This window comes from Zonotrichia albicollis, chromosome 36, assembly GCF_047830755.1.
Source record: "Zonotrichia albicollis isolate bZonAlb1 chromosome 36, bZonAlb1.hap1, whole genome shotgun sequence".
Classification (NCBI taxonomy): domain Eukaryota; kingdom Metazoa; phylum Chordata; class Aves; order Passeriformes; family Passerellidae; genus Zonotrichia; species Zonotrichia albicollis.
In genome coordinates, this window is record NC_133854.1 from 2,111,667 (window position 1) to 2,131,784 (window position 20,118).

A 20,118-nucleotide genomic window follows, 5' to 3' on the forward strand; every position below is an offset into this window, starting at 1 on the left:
TGCACTGCCAGGAAAGTGCTAAATAGATGAATTGCCAGCTTCCTGCAGCAGAGAGCTGATCTTCTGGGCCCTGTGACACACAGATGAGGGAGTCAAACCACAGAGGTCTTTGGAGGCTAAAATCCTGTGTCTCTGTGGTGCTCACAGCAGCTGGTGCCAGGCAAGAGGTGAGCAGCTGCACAGGTGACCTGAGGGCTGTGGGGAGTTGGAAATCCCACATATTTTGTTCATGTGTCAAATCTGGGCTCTGTTTCCTCTGCTCACCCCATAAACTCCATAGGTGAACTCACTAAAAATGGCATCACAGAGATCCCTGCAGATCAGCTAAGTGCAGATACCAGGTCAAGGACTGGACTCACTTACCTTGGAGATCTTTTCCAGCTTTTGTGATGCCTGACTGTATAAACTGAAGCTGGTCTTTTGCTCATTCTGCATTTTTGTCATAGCTCCGAATCAATCCCTTCAGAACATCAGCTGAACAAGTATTGCTCTCCAAGCAGCTTCTCACACAGTAGAGGGATGGGCAATAGAAACCACACAATTTTTTTTACAAAGGTGTGTTTGTTCTTTTCTAGGACAATTTTGGAATCAAGTGCTGTAGCACAAACATGTTTTTTCAGGTTCACAATAGCCCCTCACCTTTACTGGTTCTGCAAAGCAAATTGGGTGCTGAATACCACTCACACATGAATTAGTGGCCAATTGGCCAAAACTCCTCTTTCTTGTCTCCAGCCCAGCTTTAGCCATGACTCTGCACACTCAGAAATCACAGGGCAATGGAAGACTTGTCCTCTTAACAGCAGTAATGCAAGATGACTGCAGATGAAATTTTACATTCTAATTAATACTTGGTCCCCAGTGATGCTCCTGAGTGTCCTGGCTGTTCAGAGGTGTCCCAGCTCCCTCAAACACAACTGCACCAGCCAGGACATCTCATTTCATGGCCCGTGGCAGCAGAAACACACTGCTACAAGGCTCTGAGGCCAGTGGGCCACACTACAGAGCAGATAATCTCCAGCAGGGGTTGGAGGAAGAGTTCTGCTTTGAGCTCACCTGAAGATGATCAATAGCTGCACCCACCAAATTTGTTTTTTGGTTGCCCATCAGAACTAAGGAGAAGAATTTCTCAGGAGCTCCTGCCAACCATTGCCATGAGCTATTTGAACTCATGTCCTTGTCCCTTTCCCAGGTCTGCTGTGTGAGGAGCCACCTCCACAGTGCTGTCAGACACCCTGGGGCCACCAGCCCCTCGCTAGAAGGGTTCCAGCCAGGTACTGCCAGCTCTGCGTGTGCTGGGGATGTCACCTCCTGCACACACACCTTGTAAACGCCCTATAAACCCCCGGCACTGGAGTGGTGCGGGTGCATTACTGTCAAGTTATGTCACTGCTTCCATAATGAAATTATTTCGGTGGGTTGTAAGTCAGCTATAAAACTCTCTTTGGGCTAAAACTTGGCATGTGCACATATGCAAACACACTCACACAGCCTGATTTCTGGGAGGGGGAGACTGTTATAAATAGACTCAAGAGGAGTGAAATTTCCAATTTGAATTTATTAATTCAAGGCATACAGCATAAGCAAAAGTTTCAGCGCTGGACGGCAGGGGAGTCTCCGCTCCACCAACTGCCGCACCCTCATCCCCAACGACCCCCCTTTTTAAGTCCTTAGTGCTTCCGGACTGCTATGCCATTTTGAAGTACTCTGTGCCTGCGTTGATTGTTGCTAGGGGGTCTTCTCTCGCCTCCTGGTGGTCGATGATGAAGGTCTTGGTAGTCTTCCTCGGTTGTGTCCTTTGACCTGATTCCATATTTGGTAGAAGAGCTTCGCCTTTTCTCCTATAAAACTTGCTTAAGATCTTATGATTACCACGTGATTATGCAAGCAAAAAAAAAGAATTGTGCAAGCTAGATAAATCAAACAGGCACTTAACCACATCCTCTATTTTTGAGGGTTTTTTGTGTAGCAAGCTAGACAAGCACTTAATCACATCTTCTATTTTTAAGGTTTTCTGTGTAGCAAGCTAGACAAGTTAGATAAGCACTTAATCACATCTCCTACTTTTGAGGTTTTCCGTGTAATGAACAAGAGGTTTTATCTGTTTCAATCCCCCCTTTCTCTTTTATCCTCTTGTTCGTCAAACCTAGCCAATGCGTATCGACTTAGTTCTAAGTATTCTCCCTCTTCGGCTTCCCGCAAAGCTTTGTATTCTGAGCGTATCACCATAAGGTGAGCTGCTTCCAGCCTCCCTTTAACAATATTCACTATTTTATTAAAAATGCAAGGTCCAAACGTAAGTCCCAACATTAACAGTATTACTGGTCTTGCAATAGTTGACAGCAAAGTAGTAAGCCAGGGGGAGTAATTGAACCAAGTTTCATACCAGCTCTGTTGAGCTTCTCTTTCTTTTTTCCTCTGTTCTAACCCTTCTCTAAGTTTTGCCATTGAGTCTCGGATGACCCCACTCTTGTTGACATATGAGCAACTTTCCTCTCGTAAGGCCATGCATAGCCCTCCTTGTTGTAACAATAGAAGGTTTAGTCCTCGCCTATTTTGTAATGCTACTTCTGCCAGGGAATCTAAGGATTCTGTGAGATCTCTTACGGATTCTTCAATTCTCCTTAAATCTTCGTCCACAGATAGTCTAAGTTCCTGAAACCCTTTATGTTGTTGTACTAATGAGGCTACTCCTGCTCCTGTTCCAATTGCTCCGACTACCAATAACATGGCTACCGTGAGAGTGGTGAAGACTTCCCTTTTTACTAAATGATGCTCCGGCCCCTGATATTGATCATAAACGTAGTCAGGTGAGTGGTAAGTTATCCTGGGCACGATTAACACTTGAACACAGAATTCACTGGTTCTGTTAAATTTTTCTATATTTATACAAGGAGTAACTCCCAAAGTATTGCAAACCCATTTTGTGTTCATTGCTGGGAGTAGCCATTGTGCTGGCTTTGCTGGATCTCTAAGTTTCCCATACTCAGCACACAGGTGGTGTTTTTCTGGGGGTACTTGTCCTATACATCTCCCCTTCCCTGTGACTTTTGCTAAAGTTATTCCTTTCTGAGTATTCTCTTTCTTCCACAGGCATCTCGCAGGGTTGGTGCCATTTATTCTCTGCCGTGATTCCTATTGCCTCATAAAAAGGGGGTTTGAGTGTATAGCATAGCCAACAGTCTGATGTCAAATTTGGGTGGGTTTCGTTTAGTACTTTAAATGTGGCTTGCAAAATTTTCCATAAATTGTCATCTCCCATTCCTGTTGAACTGGATGTAGGGGTTGGAAGTGTAAAATTTACATCAATGCTGGAATAATTTTCTTGCTCTTTAACCATCTTATTTCTTATCACCCGATTTGGTCCCACAGCTTCTGGTGGGTCATTAGGTATAGGACTTTTCTTTATCAGGAAATGTCCCCCTCTGTCTTTTCTTCCTGGCTCGTAAAGTCTAGCTCCCCACATCTTCCCTAGTAACCACACAGAATCATCGGGATTGGTAATGTTGATGTAAATGTGATCGCAGTTACCGTTTTCTATGCTGTCATCTGCTTCTATTCCGCCAGGCTCTGCATTCAGACTTGATGTCGTGCACCCAAAAGGTCCCCATCCAGTGGTGATAAACTTATCAGTGCTACCCCATCCTGAAGAAATAGTTTCACAACTCCAGTAACCACAGTAATAATGCCCAGGATAATTACAATAACTCTTTCCAGGATTTGAGCTTGGGCAGAAGTAATAGTTATTTCAATTCAGACATGGCTCCACAGGTATAATGTCACACAATGTAAGCAAAAAGCTAGGTTTTCCTGAAGTAATTTTTGTTTCTAGAACCTTCTGATCTTCCCATCTAATTAGGGACCACTTAAAGGGTTCATGGGTCTGAGCATAGGATATCCTAATCACTACACACATCAGCATTAGCTTTGTCCAAACTGGGTGGTCCACATGGTTGGAATAGGACTCAAAAATTAGTTTTTGTTGTCTTTCTTTTCCCCATTCCCCTCCCCTTAGTGGTGGCTCACCAATCTTGCAGTAGGACTGCCAGCATCTCCTGGACTTCCCACAGAGGGGTCGAGACTTCCGATTGTCTCCACGGTCCATTACCCCTCTGCCTCGCTTGACGACTCGGTTGCTGCGAGCCTCGAGGGTGACCATCTTCTCGGCAGCAGGGGTATTCTTCAGGAGTTGGATAATTATGATTGTCTCTTCCCCACCTTCTCTCTAGGCTAGCAGCCCAGTTTTGGTAATCTCGCTCCCACTTCCTTGTGCTAGCAGCCCAGTTTCTGGCTTTTATTTGTGGGATATCACACCGTATGGTGGGAATACTTCTCCTGCACACCACTTCAAGAATGTCGAGGATGAAGGGGGCCGGTTCGTTTGAGTGATAACAGAACCGTTCGGGGTTTATACCCTTTGAGAAGATCTCCCACCACTGATCTGACCCAAGCTTTATTTCTCCCGAGTCTACTTTATAATTAAGGATCATAGAAGTTAGTCTCCTTTCATTAGTATAACAGGGGCCGCAAATGCTCCTAGGAACCCGTCCTCTCCGACAATGAGTCTACCACGGTTCGTGACACAGCTTACAAGAAAAGCATACAAATGGGTAACAATCACAGTCTAAATAATTGCATTTTAGTCTTATTTCTTCACATCTGGCTGACTCCCCTCCCCAGGTTTGTCCTTTATATTCAAGGCGAGGAGACTTAAAGTAAGGCTTACCCAGTTCGTCCTCTAATCTTTTACAATATCCCGGTGATCGCCCGTTTCTTGTTAAGAGGTCTTGAAGATATTGATTGTCCCCTACCCAGACTATTGTCCAAATCATGAAGTTCGCTTTAATTTGATAGTGGTTTCTCCAGGGACACTGCAGACCTTCCAGTTGTCCGGGGCTTTCACTGGTCCCTTGATACGACTAGCGTGAGTCCACCCTTTCTCAACAGTTTGGACTGCTGCATCTGTTGTAATAAGTACTTGGTAAGGTCCTTCCCACTTTGGTATCAAGGGGTTTTCTTTCCAGCTTCGGACCAACACCCAATCCCCTGGTTGCACCTGGTGTAAGGTAAAATCTAAGGGGGGTTTTTGTGCAAGCATCCCTTTTATCCATAAAGCCTTTTTAAACTTATTCAATTCTGCTAAGTATTTATTCATGCATTGATCATTAATAACTGGGTGCTCCTGAGGTCCCTCAAGATTGTAAGCCATTCCATACAGCATTTCAAAGGGAGATATCCCCATATCCATTCTAGGTCTGGTCCATATAGTTAATAGGGCTAAAGAGACACATTTTACCCAGGACATTTTTGTTTCCATTACTAACTTAGTTAGTTGTTTCTTTATTTCTCCATTCATCCTTTCTACTCGTCCTGAACTTTGAGGATGCCACGGAGTATGTTGTTCCCATTTTATTCCAAGAGCCTTGGCTAGGTTCTGAGTTACCTGAGATGTAAAGTGTGGTCCCCGATCTGAATCTATAACTTCTGGGACCCCATATTGAGGAATTATTTCTTCTAGTAATACTTTCGCAACTACCTTAGCAGTTTCCTTCAGGGTCGGGAATGCTTCTACAAAGTGAGTAAGGTGGTCTACCAGGACTAATAGATATTTTATCCTTCCTACCTTCGGGAGTTCAGTAATATCTACTTGAATATGCGAAAAAGGTCTTTTCACCATAGGTCGCCCTCCCTCTGGCAACTTCCTTAGGTTTTTTCTATTTGTTTGTAGGCACAGAAGGTAACCCCTAGTTACTTGTTTAGCCATGTCCCAGATCCCCATACTCATGTATTTGGTGGCAAAATAATCTACTAATCCTTGTGATCCCCAATGGGTCTTCTGATGAACTTTCTCCAATAATCTATAGGCCATAACTTTAGGTAGTACTTCCCTCCCATCCGGTAGAAACCACCTCCCTTCAGAATTTTCAGCTGCCCCAATTTCTAGCAGCTTTTTCTTTTCTTCTTCCCTAAATTTTATAATTTGGTCTTGGCCCTTTAAATCAGTGATGTCTTTGTCTCCCTTCAGGGTCAGGATTCGTAGTGCTGCTCGCTTTGCTTCTCGATCCGCTGCATTATTTCCCCTACTCTGTAAATCTAATCCCCGTTGGTGCCCTTTTAGATGGACTACTGCCAACCTTCGGGGTTTCCTTAGTGCTTTTAAAACTTCCGTAATAAGATTCCTGTGAACCAAATCTTTTCCTTGAGAATTGACCAGCCCCCTTTCTTCCCATATTTTTCCAAATGTATGTACTATTCCATAACAATATTTGGAATCTGTAAAGATAGTTCCCTCTTTTCCCTCTAGAAAATTTAAGGCACGCAGTAAGGAGTATAGTTCATACGCCTGGGCTGACCAAGATTTATTTAGTGGCCTTGACTCTAGTATTTGCAACTCAGGTCCCCTAATGATAGCATACCCTGATTTCCTTGTCCCTTCTATAACCCTTGAGGAACCATCTACGAATAACTTCTCTCCTGTGTCTAATTCTTCCTCTTCCAGATCGGGTCTTATTTTTACTTGTTTCTCTATAGTGATTATGCAATCATGCTCTAATGGTTCTGCGCCCCATTCTCCATATAGGAACTCAGCGGGGTTTTGCAGAGCTGTGGTTTCAATTGTTAAATTTGGGGCTTCTATTAGGATTCCTTCGTATTTGAGAAGTCGAGCATCAGATATCCATTTGTCAGCTTTTTGCTGAAGCACCCCCCTAATGTTATGGGGAGACATTACCTTCAATGTACTGTTAAAAGTAATTTTTCGTGCTTCTTCCACTAACAAGGCGCATCCTACCACTGCTTGTAAACATGTGGGCCACCCTTTGCTTACAGGATCTAGGAGCTTAGATAAGTACCCAATAGGCTTCTTTTTCCCTGCCCAATCTTGGGTTAATACCCCAAACGCAATTCCTCCACTTACATTTATGAAAAGGAAAAAGGGTCTGTTTGTGTCTGGGAGACTAAGCACCGGTGCATGCACTAGGCTTTCCTTCAGTATTTGAAGTTTCTCAGTGTCCTCCTGATTCCATTTTAAAATTCCTTCTTGTGTTAACTTTTGATATAAAAAGGCTGCCTTTGCACTGTAATTATCGATCCATTGTCGACAACATCCTGTTAGGCCTAAAATTTGCCGGATTTGCCTCTTATTCTTGGGGATCGGTAATGCCAGAATTGCCTGAATTCTTTCTGGATCAATCCTCTTTTCCCCTTTTGTCAGATAATGACCTAAGTACTTGACTTCCTCTTCTACAAACTGTAGTTTTGCCTTTGAAACCTTTAATCCTTTTAGGCCCAGAAAATTTAATAATTTAATGCTTTCTTTTCTCACTTCCTCTTCTTGTTTTCTGGCCAAAAGCAAATCATCCACATATTGCAGTAATTGTCATGGTTTGAGCCTGGCACAGAGCCAGTGCCCCCCATGAAAATGCCCTCACCCTGGTGTCTGCTGTGAGATGTGACCAGGAATAAGCAAAACAGGCTTTAGCTTAAACATAAAGAACACTTTATTACCTAAACTACAGGAAAATAGGGAAAAACTATAAGGAAAAGAAAAAAAATTGAAAACCTTACAAAAAACCACTTTCCTCCTCCCCACTACCTGACTTTCTCAATCCGATACATTCTCCCAAATCACCAACTGCCCAGCCTTGGCACCACACTTTAGTATACTCAAACTTCAGTTCATGAAGAGGAAAGGAGTCCTTCTTGTTCCATAGGCTTCCCCTGGAAACACGCTGAAACCTCGTGTGCTTCCCTGTCACTTCGGCACCGCCCAGAAAAAAAGTCCTTTTGCCGCTTGTGACATCTTCCTTCCATGCCCAGTGCTCTCACCACCGTGCATGGACCAGAGCTGCTTTTAGGGTTGTCTTTCAAGGATGCCTTGTCTCACTCCAAAAAGGCACAGTCTCTGTTTTGGGACATCTGTCCCCCCCATATTTTTCCAACCCCCTGGGGCCGGGGGGTCCTCACGATGAACCCTCCTGGTTCTGAGCCACTGCTTCCCCCTAAGTGCAGTCTCTGTGTCACAGGAACAACTGAGTCCATGGCCACAAGAAAAGTCCAGCCAAAAGGCCACTCCAAATCATCTCTCCCCATTCAATCATCTCCACGTTCTTCGGGCCAGGTCCTTGTCTCATCTCATCTCATCTCTTATCTCCCTTCTTATTCAGCTTCGAGGAGGATCAGCATTTTTGCAAGGCCCCAATCATGAAAGAAAGGGGTTAAAACTTTCAATCTCTGTCCCGGAGCTGCAGCACTCCCACACACGCTGCCCACACGCTGCTGCTCCGGCCGGGCACTCTTCCCCCCCCCTTCTCCTCCTGGGCCAGCTGCTATCACATTCGGTGTCGCCGGCTCTCTCTCTCTCCCTCCTGGGGGGGGGGGGGGGATGGCTGCCCGAGGGCTGACTCCCTGGGATCTTCCACCCTTCCATCCTCGAGGGCCTCCTCACCTCCCATCTCTGTCCAGGCCCAGGGCCTACCACGTGGCTGCCCCTCCCCCGCCCAGCAGCAGCGGCTGGACGGGGGGGAAGATCTGACCTCTTCACCTCGACGTCCCAAGAGAGCCTGCCAGGGGCAGAGCTCTGCTTTTTAACCCCTGTGTATTCTCGGAGGTGTGTCCAAACCCCACTGGCTACACCAGGTGTCAGTATCAAACTCAGAACATCCATTGGTTTGACCACAGCATCCCAGAATTCCCACTCCTTCCTGGTCAAACCACCACAGTAATGTAACTCCTGCTTCTGTCTGATAATCTTGTAGAATTTGTTCTAAAGCTTGCCCAAATAAATTAGGAGATTCCGTGAATCCCTGTGGTAACACAGTCCACCTCAATTGTTGTCTCCGCCCAGTATCTGGATCTTCCCACTCAAAGGCAAAATAGTCTCGGCTTGCCTTCGCCAGGGGACATGCCCAAAAGGCATCCTTTAAGTCTACCACACTATACCACAAATTATCTGGCCCCACTTTACTCAAGAGAGTATATGGGTTGGCCACTACTGGAAATCGGGCTACTGTGCGTTTGTTTATTTCTCTTAAATCATGACGATAAGTACCATTTGGCTTCCAAACGGGAAGAATGGGCGTATTAAAAGGAGACATACAGGGTTCCAGTAGCCCTTTGTCCAATAATCTGTCAATTTCAGGTTTCAATCCTTTCCGCCCTTCCAGAGACAAAGGGTACTGTTTTATTCTAATCGGGACATCTGGATTCTTAATAGTTACCGTAAAAGGAGTGATTTTTAACTGCCCAACACTCTCAGGAGTGTACCATACTTCGGGATTGATTTTTGCCTCGTCCTCCACTCGCAGAGGACAAAGTTTTATTCTAAGCTCTTTTTCTTCCACATCAATCTTAATTCCTGGTTCAATAATCATGTCTCGACCCAATAAATTATATTCTGATTCGGGAACCAACAAAAAATCCCCTATCCCTATTTTTGAATCTGTTTCTATTACTACACCCTTAATAATTTTGACTTCAAATGGTTCCCCTTTTGCCCTAATGACGGCTGCAACCTCTTTAGACAAATTACATCCTTTTGGTAAAAACTGAATAGTTGATCTCTCGGCCCCAGTGTCTATCAGGAAAGGTATTTCCTGGTGTTGGGGACCCACCTTAAGTTTTATCAAGCGCTCTTTAGGTGTTTTTCGGGTCCCCAATAAATAGAGCCCCTGACCCCTCTAATCCATCAGGAATTCTTTCTCATCTTTAATCCTAACCCTACATTCTTTTTTAAAATGCCCTTTCTTTCCACAATAGAAACAAATCCTCTGCCTTGCTGTCTCTTTGGGCTCTCCCTTTCTGGGATCCCCAAACCTCCTCTCTTCTCTTTCATACCCCCTATTCCCGCCCGTTGCTGCTACCATCAGCCTAACTTGCTTCCGATAACTCTCATCCTCTCTCCTAACATACACTTTCTGTGCTTCCCTTAAAAGTTCATCCAGCCCTCGGTCTTGCCAATCTTCAATCTTTTGTATTTTCCTTTTTATATCTTCCCATGATTTTGAAACAAAATGTACCTTTAAAAGAGCTTGTCCGGCTGGTCCATTAGGACCCATACCAGAGTATAGCTGGAAGTTCCGTCTTAACCTTTCTAACCAATCTGTGGGTGATTCATCTTTTTTCTGTCTATTGTTGAAAGCTTTATCTATATTCTGGCCCCTCGGGACTGATTCTCTAATTCCTTGGATTATAATAGTTCTCAAATCCTGCATATGCGTTCGATGGGCTGGGTTTTGATGATCCCATTGCAGATTCTGCAGAGGCCACTTAGTATCCGCGGCGGGACCCTGGGCGTGTTGCGCATCCCAGATACGCATTCCCTCTCCCCTAATCATATTTCGTTCTTCAGCCGAAAATAAAATTGTTAAAATTGACTGGAGTTCTTCCCAGGTATACATGTTTGGACCCAAAAATTGATCTACCTTATCAGCTACTCCTAAAGGATCTTCTAGTAAATGTCCCATTTCTTTTTTAAATTCTCGAGCATCGGTCGAACTCAGGGGGACTGAAATAAATCCTATTCCTGCCTGCGGACCCCCCATCGGCATTTCCCTTAAGGGAAAAAGCCCCGTCTGTTGTTCTTTAGTCCGACTCCTGGTGATTGGACCCCGGTAATCTGATTGGTCAGAGTCACTATCATTACTTTGAGGTGGGGGCACCGGTGCATTTGGCACTGGAGGAGGTGGGGGTGGGACATAAGGAGGGGGTACTATTATAATTTCATCTCCTTTTCCCTTCTTCTCCTTTTTCTTATCCAGTTCCTTATTTTCCTCAGTTAACTTAAAGATGTATACTTCTGGTCTAAACACCCACATTTTTGCATACTCGCTTTCTTCTGGCCAGATAGGTTCTTTAGAGTTTACCCAAATGTTTAATGTCTGTCTTACCCAATCTTCCGATGATCCGAAGATGGGCCAATATACATTCTTAGAAATTTCCTTCCCGCCCCAAACTTCTACACAATAGTGTATCATTTTAGCCCTATCTTTGCTTTCAGTTCCTGGGAAGTGTTTCCAGTTACTAAGCAAGTATCCCAGGGGGCTGTCCCTTGGAATGGGAGGAAGCTTAACCTGTGCAGGGGGCTTACTCTTCCCCTGTCCCATTCTTCCGGAGTGCCTTCTTACACACATGTATCTTTCGCTTCCCCTCTTTCGTGGCCCGAGCCCTCGCAGGTCTGCGGGAACCGCACTACTGAAGGGTCCGCAATCGCTTGGAAGATCTGGCTACCAGTCCTCCTCTCATTCACACATTACATGGCCGCACTCCGGGATCCCAACCCCAACCGGACGGATCCCATTCTTCCGGAGTGCCCTCGCACTCCGGGATCCCAACCTGTTTATACTTACGCGTCCTGCGTCTTCGTCCGGACCCTGTGCACAGAAGATTAAGGGGTTCACCGGTGTCTCCCTTTTGCTTATGAGTATAGTTTAGGTTCATCGGTGGGGGAGGTGGAGGTCGTCCAGAGGGGCCACCTAACTAGGTTAGGTGGGGCGCCCCCCTCTCTGGAACAAGTTATCCAATTCAACTCCCCTATCCAAGTCACGGCACCAATTTGTTATAAATAGACTCAAGAGGAGTGAAATTTCCAATTTGAATTTATTAATTCAAGGCATACAGCATAAGCAAAAGTTTCAGCGCTGGACGGCAAGGGAGTCTCCGCTCCACCAACTGCTGCACCCTCATCCCCAACGACCCCCCTTTGTAAGTCCTTAGTGCTTCCGGACTGCTATGCCATTTTGAAGTACTCTGTGCCTGCGTTGATTGTTGCTAGGGGGTCTTCTCTCGCCTCCTGGTGGTCGATGATGAAGGTCTTGGTAGTCTTCCTTGGTTGTGTCCTTTGACCTGATTCCATATTTGGTAGAAGAGCTTCGCCTTTTCTCCTATAAAACTTGCTTAAGATCTTATGATTACCACGCGATTATGCAAGCAAAAAAAAAGAATTGTGCAAGCTAGATAAATCAAACAGGCACTTAACCACATCCTCTATTTTTGAGGTTTTTTTGTGTAGCAAGCTAGACAAGCACTTAATCACATCTTCTATTTTTAAGGTTTTCTCTGTAGCAAGCTAGACAAGTTAGATAAGCACTTAATCACATCTCCTACTTTTGAGGTTTTCCGTGTAACGAACAAGAGGTTTTATCTGTTTCAGAGACACTGTGCATTACTCCTGAATTCCGCACAGGGGCAGAGAGTATTCTCATGGGGAGAAGCTGCAGAGCACCTGCGAGGCCAGTGGGGGAAGGCAGAGACTGCTGGAAATGGGACGGCCACAAACCCACCCATCACTGCCATTGCAGCCTCCTTTCCATCCCCCAGCTCCGGGAAAGGGGGACGGCATCTTGTCTGCTCTTGGGGACGGTGAGCGGAGGGTTACATGTTTTCCCAGCTCTGTCTGAAACTCGGACGGTACAGGGACACTTCAGAGTCCCCCTGCATAGGCTGCTTCAAAGGAGGAGTCCTTGGAAGCTCACCGGCACTAAACCCATCCTTTAAACAAGCTTTGCTTTGCAACAGTTTGGATGCTCCTTGACTGTTACTGCAAACTGCAGAGGGAAAACATGTTTGCAGAGCCAGGACTGTCCTGAGATGTTGTGTTGTTTCTGTAGAAGTTGGACTTTTCTGTTCCCCCTATCATGCGCTGGTTATCTTCTCCTTCCCTTGTGCTGCCAGTTATCCCAACTCCTTCCCAGTTGCCTTGGAGACTAATGTACCCTTTCTCAAATCCCTCCCCGGTGCCCTGTCCGTCACTCGGCGTTCCCACCCTTCTCTCCAGAAACTTCCAGCTAGAGCGTTGAGTGATTGGTTCAGGGACCAGGACCCCACTCTCAAGTTATCCCCATTGGGGTTCTCCCTAAGTCAATCTTTTGTATCCCTCTCCCCTCTAAAACTCTATTCGCCAGAGGGTCGGGTCCTCCCCTGTCTCCCTCCCTCCTTAGAAGCTGTTGCAAGCGTCTCCCCCCTTCCCTGTCCGGCTGTCGGTTCCCGTGGGGCCCAGTGAACCTGGATTCCCCGCAGCTGGAGAGCGCTCTCTTTTTTCTGCTGGCTGCGGCCATAAGCCGTGCCACGTCCCACCACAAGGTGTGGCTGCTGTCACAGCACAGGGCGTTTGCCTCAGGCGCTGTCCGGAGCCACGGAGATGGGGACAGTGCTGCCCTGCTGCTAGCGGTGCTGGATAGCTGGCCGGGCCGTCCGAGAAGGACAATCCTTGCCCAGCCTGACCGCTTCACTGGGACATGGCTGCTGTTAAAGAGTGTAAATCCCACTGCTCACAGAGGTCCCTCCTGCAGGGCCCTGCGAGCTTGGCACTGTCACAGGAAGAAGAAATCTGCCGCTGGAAGCTGCATTCAACAGTGCCTGCACAGTTAGTGGGAAGAGGGGAGAGATTTTTAAGAAGCATAAAGAAAAGGGGAGCATAGAGAAAAAGGGAGCCTCCTGCTGTCTCTTGAAATCTCCCCCAGCCTGAACAAGCTCTCTTTGGGGCTAGAGACTCCCAGAAGCAGAATGGGGCAGTGCCTGCTTTAAACACAGCATCCTTGTGATGTCTGCAGCTGCAGGTGTTCGTACACTTGAGCTTTTGTGATAAACACTAAGGATATTCCCTTCATACTTACTTTGCAAGTCTTCTAGGAAACACATCAAACTCCAGGCAGTCATTTTCTGTGATGTTTTGTTCCCTGAATAACACAAAACTCCACCTTTATGTCAGTGTTCCTCTGGTTTGCTGGGTCAAAATCCCAGCATGGGCTCATCCCACCCTAAGAACTCCTGAAGGCTAGATGATTAGAAATATCATTACCGCAGGACCTATGATGGCTATCATGAGATAATCATCACACATCTGGATTTTTAAGACACACGGCATAGTCTGGTGCTTTCCAGTCCCTGGTGACATGACCTAATAGCAACACGTGCCTGGAGCTGCGCTAGTGCAGCACTCTGTGCTGGGGGAAGGAGGCACTGCTGGCCTGGGAGAGCACACAATTGGCAGCCCATGGCTGTGATTTACACAAAGCTGTTTGTGTCTTGTAAATAGATTTCTTTTCCTTCAGTGGTAGGGAGCCAGGAGATGCATTGGTCAGCAGCAGAACAGAGAACATCTTGGTACAGAGCAGGATCAGGAGAAGGAAGGACAAGCCTTCCAGCACAGGGTACTCACATGGCTTTTGAAATGAAGAGCTGCAGCAAATGTGGAAGGGTAAATAAGGCCAGGAAATCTTTTGCTGTATGAATGAACTCCCTGCTATTTATGATTCAGAGTTTCCAGGGATGTTGCTGTGGAGCTGGGCTCCTGCTGGGCAAATGATTCTTCCCAAACTGAGGTGGGTGCCATGATATCATTCCCTGGCTCTACCTGTCCCTATCTGGCTGCTCCTCAAAGCTCTGGCTTCAGCCCAATCTTCTGCCTTCTGAGCAGTAAGATTTAAATGGTCCTTATCATTGAAATGACTTGACTTCAAATTGAAATTATTTGATTATTTTAACAACTGATTAAATCAGCTCCCTCTGATCTAATGGTGTTGGTGTCTGGGAACAGTGCAGCCAGGACTGAGATGCTCAGTACAGGCTGCAAAACCTGCTGGAAATGCACAACAGTATTTAGGTTGTTTATGACACTCCCCTGCCATTTCCTCATGCTGTTCCTGCACCTGTACTGGGTGGGCGAGGCCGTGCATGCCCTTTGAGCAGAGGTGAACTTTTGGGGTCAGCTGCCTAATGGCCAGGAGGTGCCAAACAGTTTGGGTCACTGGTGTCCTCTGCCTGCCCTGCAATTCATGGCCACCATTTCTCTCACCTCTTACTTCTTCTCCCTGGTACCTCTGCCACTACTTCAGCTTCTCAAACCTTTTTATCTGTTTCTCCTCCCCTCTGGAAGTTGCTGGATCTTTTCTTCTCTTCCCAAGGAAGTGATGTGGGCTCATTTTCCTTCTCCAGTCTTCACACCTGGTTTGTTCCTTCCATGTGCTGGAAGATGCATTGGCACATGGATGTGGAGAAAACATCAGAGAGTGAACCAAATCATGTACACCAAGAGAGATTAGATTATGTTATCACTGGGTTGTTTAGAATCATGGAATCAGAGAATCCTTAAAGTTGGGAAAGACCTTCACAATAATCAATTCCAACCATCAGGCACCACCATCACTATATTCACCACTAAACCACATCCCAAGTCCCGCATCAACATGTCTTCTGAGCTCTTCCAGGGATGGTGATTCTACCAGCGCCCTGGGCAACCTGTTCCAATGCTTTACAACCTTTTCCAAGAAGAAATGTTCTCTAATTTCTAATCTAAACCTCTCCTGGTGCAAGTTGAGACCTTTTCCTCTTGTCCTGTCCTTGTTCCCATGGGAGCAGAGCCCCACCTGGCTCCACCCTCCTGTCAGGGACTTGTGCAGAGCCAGGAGGCTCCCCCTGAGCCCGTTTATCTTCAGGCTGAAACCTGGAGAAACTCCAACCCACAGTTTCAGTTGATTCAGAGGAACCAACAAATCTGTGTTAGGTACTGGTAAATGATGCTGGCTGTTCTTAGTAGTAAAAACCAGAAAACAAATGAGGTATGCCCAGCAGCTCAGTGTGGTGAGTTGTGCTAGGAAAGAGCCCACTCCAGACTCCAATGGCACAAGCATCAGCACCAGATTCTGCCTGGGATAACCTCTGTGAATTCCTCCCTCACTTATGCAGCTGAAATAATAACTGATCCACATGAACCAAATCTTCACAGTGGGTACGTTTCTTCCCTACTGTTTCCAAACAAAAATAAAACATAAACAGTGAGAAAATATCTCATCTCTACTAATGAATGGCAGCATGAGAACTCAGCAATATGTTAAGAGAAAATCTCCCTGGTACACTGTATTACACTTTTCCTGGAGTGAAGCAAGAACCCTTGTGATTGAAAAACTCCCTTTCCAGACTCAGACATGTTTTTTCATACAGTATTAAAAAAAAAGTATAATGTTGCAAAACTCAGCCATGAAAGCAGCGGTAATAATTCTTCCCTAATGCCTCTGAAATCAAGCTCCACTTGGCCTGAATTTTTTCAATTTGGAGTGTGTGCATACACAATATTGCTAACATATCCCTGCAGCAGATGTGTGCAGTGTGTGCTGCAGTGCCCAGCTGCTGGCTCTGTCACCCCAGAAACTGCTGCTCCATCCCCACGGGCTGCAGGCCTCCATGGGCAGGGCTGGGGCGTGGGGGCTGCTCCCCTGCACGGCCTGCCATGGATCCTTTCCCGCTGTTCTGGGCACGGCGTGTCCAGACGTGCAGCCAGAGCCCTTGGCTGCTGAGCCCCAGGACAAGGCTGAGGGAATGCACCCACCATTCCCTTTGAGCAGTTCGCTCACAATGTGCTTCAGGATGGATTTTGGCTCATGGGTTTTGTGGCGTCCTGTGGCTTTGTTTTTTCCGCTCAGAGAACCTTAACAGAAAGTTGTTCTGTGGCAGTTGGCCATTTGTCTCGGTGCAGGGACGACTCGAGACCCTCAGTATGAGTGTTCAGCAAGCTCCGTTTATTGAAAAGAGCATTAGACACTTGCACAGCAAGTAATAAGCTTAAGAATATTCTGTAAGCCAAGCGATCTTTTGGTTAAACTATACCATCAACTCTTCCGCATTCCTTTGGATCTACATTCCCTACTTCCCACATCTCTCTGTCCACTTGTTATCATACCCAGCTAGGCCCAAGGACAAGCTATCTTGCAGGTGCAAGACTTGGAATTAGCCACGGCCTTGTACTTTTCCAGTCTCTAGTCAGCTAAAATCCCAACATTTTCCCCGTTTTCTTTTGGAACATGCAAAGTTCTATGGGCTAACTGCGTCACACTCTTTGCAATAGAAGAATAGGCAATTCTAATAACTATTACATTACAAGCAGTATTCTCAGCTAGCAAGGTTTCTCTCTTACAAGGGATCTAAGCCAGGGAGACAAACCGAAAAGGCTATCACTATTTATAGGATATGCCATACAACAGATACAAAAAGGATTCTATGTGCTACAAGGCTCAAACAAAACTCAGGTGTGCCAGTACAACCTACAAAAATAAGCTAAAGGAGCAACATGTGCGCAGGTTTCATCTGCGTCGATTGTCTGGTAAGTTTGCTTTCCATTCTCAAACAGCAGATATACTTCAAATAGGAATGGCTCTACTCACAAATGCTTCTGATTGTCCCTTTTAACTAGTTTCTCTGATGTTCACGACAACACCTTGCACGCAAGTCATAAAATAAACATCTGGCATAAATCTATCTAACATCACTTAAACCTAATAACACTTAAACTTAAAACACTTAAGACATTTAAACTTAACAGAACTTAACATCACTTAAACTTATCTTTACTTAAATGTAACAGAACTTTAACTTAGCAGAACTTAAGTTTACCAGACCTTAACCTTATCAAAACTTAACCTTAATAGAACTTAAACTTAACAGATTTTCAAATCAACAGAACTTACATGTAAAGTCACTTAAATTCAACAGAACTTAACTTTAACAGAACTCAACCAACTTTAAATTCTATATAACTTAAACCTAATATAATTTAAATGTAACAGAATCTAACTTCACCTAAACTTAATAACACTTAAACTTAACAGAAATTAAACTGAACAGCACTTAAACCTAAGAGGACATAAACTTAACAAAAATTAACCTTAGCAGTAATTAACATTTAATGGCACTTAATACATAATTTAACTTAAACTACTTAGCAATCAATAGAATTTATTATAGAAATAGAATAGAATATAAAACTTACTATAACTTACCTACAGGTTTAACTCTAAAATACTAAGCTAAAACAACTTTCTTCATGTTTTTGCTACAGTATTTTTACACTTGAATGCACCTAAACATAAGGAGTTTGTTCAAGGCATACCTGTGGAAAAATTCTTTTGAATTCAGTGCTTGCTTTTACATGTACCATATCCAAGCAAGGCCCAAAGAATACAAAAAGCTTATTCATTACATCTTACTTACACAATCGCTTTAACACATCTTTAACATTTTTAAATTTTTCAAAATACAATTTCAGAGTTTGATGTTCCACCGACTGAGTTATCTGGGCTTCTGATGTTTAAAGTCTATGTTAATACAGGTGATTTTAAGACAGCATAATGAGTTCTAAGCTAAACCGGCTAAAATTTATCTCAACGTATTTGCCACGCTGATTTCTCTTTCACAGTCTCTGCCAGGAAGAACAAAAAGTCTTTTTAACTTAGGTGAGGAGCATCCTTATAGTCATGCTCTTTGGTGTTGCTTATTTATTATCACTGGTCTCTTAATTGCAGTAGGGATATTTTCTTTTGTTGACAAGAGTCACATTTATTACGGCTATTAGGTCTAAAACTGAAGCTTTTCCCGGCCACGGGGCGGAGGTGGGAAAGTAGCAGCGCTTGGAAGGCCCTGGGATCGGGCTGCTGCTGCTCGTGTCGCTGTGGTGCGGTGGGTTAACGGAGCTGCTGCTGGACGCAGCGCAGCATTTCGGCGGCGCGAGTCGCGGCCCCACGGCGGGGGCCCCCCCACGCTTCAGGCTGCCAGCAGGGCACGGCGGGCCCCGCCCGGGCTGCCCGCTCGCGGCTGAGTTCCGCGCACCCAGCCTGGCCGGTGCGCACCGCACCGCACCGCGGGCACGGCACCGCCCGCCTCGCTCGGGCTCCGTGGCTGCTCGTATCGTTGCTCGCCGAGCGCCGGCCGGCCGCACCGAGTTTTGTGCGCCGGAGACACTGTCCATGGCAGCGCCGGCTGAGCCGCGCAGCCATGCTTGGAGTCTGTTAAGGTGCAGTGTGTTTAGGTTGCTAAGTCGAAACTAAGGCCCCCGCCGGCCGCGGGGCGGAGGGAGAAGCGCTCGCGCTGGAAAAGCGCTCTGGTCTTGCGCCGCTTGTGTCGGAGCGGGCGGCCCCACTGTGCTGGGCTTCTTGTTTCGTGAGACACGCTGTGGGCTGATTCTTTGCGTGTGCGGACCCAGCGCTGCATCGGCGGCGGCGCGGGTTGCTCCCCCTGCCGCGGGGCTCCGCTCCCCCCGTGGCTGCCTCCGCTACTGCCGCTGCAGCGCAGCATCTCAGGCGAGCCGCCTGCTGCGGCTGCTCCCCATGGCGCAGCGCCCATGCCGAGTTCGGAGTGGCTCAGCCCCGCAGGCGCTCCGAGCCGCAGCTGCTGCCGCCATTGCAGCAGGGTCGCTGGCCCACTGTGCGTATACTTGCAGTGCCAGAACCACAACACACATTTTTGCAAGTCTATATGCAGCAATCTCGGGAATTCTCTTCCCAAGTCGACAGCCTATAGTCCCCGCTTTTCTAAAAAGCATTTAAAAGGAATTATATGACGCTTTTCCCTGTATTACCTTTTAACCTGTCATTCATTCAGCGCGCTGCAGCCTTTCCAGGACATCCGCGGCATTCAGTCAGCTGGACTCTCCTGTGAGGTCACCAGGGCACCGAAGCCTGCCCTTTCGCCTTTTTCCAGGACTCCTCTATAGGGTCGCCTGAAGGCAGGGCCCGCTTTTTGTGCCTCCCGGACTGCGTCGAGACTGGCACCCAAATACTGCACCGACCGTGGCTCGCAGGCCCAAATCTTCTGTAAAGTCGGTAGGGTCTGTAGAGTCCATAGGGTCTGTAGAGTCCATAGGGTCGCTGTTCGGGCATCCATTTGTTGCAGAATGGCTCTCAAGTTCAAACTTCCTTTAGGTCCCTGTTCGGGCAGCCGTTTGTTGCAGAATGAGGCCTTTGTCGGGGATGAGCCATTTGTCAGTGAGGGGACACTCGGACACTCAATATGAGTCATCAGCAAGTCCCGTTTATTGAAGAGAGCGTCAGACACTTATACAGCAAGTAATAAGCTTATGAATATTCTGTAAGACAGATGATCTGTTGGTTAAACTATACCATCAACTCTTCCTCATTCCTTTGGCCCTACATTCTCTATTTCCCACATCTCTCTGTCCACTTGTTATCATACCCAGCTAGGCCCAAGGACATGCTGTCTTGCAGGTGGAGGACTTGGAATTAGCCACGGCCTTGTACTTTCCCAGTCTAGTCAGCTAAATTCCCAACACACGGGGACGCTGCCGGGGGTCCCTGTCCCCCTGTGCCACCCCCAGGGCCCCGGCCCCCTGTCCCCGTG